This window comes from Trichosurus vulpecula (genome assembly GCF_011100635.1).
Source record: "Trichosurus vulpecula isolate mTriVul1 chromosome X unlocalized genomic scaffold, mTriVul1.pri SUPER_X_unloc_1, whole genome shotgun sequence".
Classification (NCBI taxonomy): Eukaryota; Metazoa; Chordata; class Mammalia; order Diprotodontia; family Phalangeridae; genus Trichosurus; species Trichosurus vulpecula.
The window spans coordinates 7,960,904-7,961,823 of record NW_023494377.1 but is presented as its reverse complement, the minus strand read 5'-3'; positions in this window follow the sequence as shown (position 1 = coordinate 7,961,823).

Here is a 920-nt window from a genome sequence, read left to right as displayed (position 1 = left end):
GAGCATCATTGCGCCATCTGTGCTAGGCCTTGGCATCTGGGGCCTGCTGTGTGGTCGTGAGGGGGGCGGGGGTCAGCGTGGTGTCGGCCAGTGTGGCCTCGATGGGGCCGCTCGGTTCGGACAGTGAACATCGCCGCCGCCATCTGTGCTAGGCCTTGGCATCTCGGGCCTACTGTGTGGTCGTGAGGGGGGCGGGGGTCCGCGTGGCGTCGACAAGGCTGCTTGGTTCAGACGGTGAGCATCGCTGCCGCCATCTTTGCTGGGCCTTGGAGTCTCGGGCCTGCTGTGTGGCCCCGCCTGAGGGTGGTTTTGCCTTGTCCTTCCCTGCTGGCTTAGAACAGGAAGTCGGGCCTGGGGCAAAGCTCCGAGGGTTTAGAGGAGACCTCCGTTGCTGGTAGAGTCATCTTGAACCTGATTGTGCCTCCTTCCGGAGGGTGGGAAGGAGGAGGAGGAGGAGGAGGAAGCAGCACTAGAAGGGTCGGTGGCATCCAGGCAGATTTTTTTGGTTGTTGGCCCAATGGCTCACAATAGAGAGGAGGATTTCCCCCCAGTTGCAGAGGGGCAGCAACCAGGGAGCCCAGGGCCAGAGGGTCATTTGAATGAGGACCAGGAAAACGTCCTCTGTGTGAATGTAATTGCAGGAAGTCTTATTTCTGAGTCAGCCCAGGGGGAAATTGGTGTCATTGAGAGTATCCAGCTGGAGAATTTTATGTGCCATGCCAAGCTGGGACCAGTGATATTTGGGCCCTATATAAACTTTTTGGTGGGAGGTAAGGGCAAGAGTGCGTTGTTGTCGGCTTTAGTCATAGGTCTTGGTGGAAAATCGTTAGGATCGTCTTGGAGAGATTTTGTGAAACAAGGAGAGGCCTCAGCCAACATCTCAATCACCTTAAGGAACAGAGGGGACCATGCTTTTGACC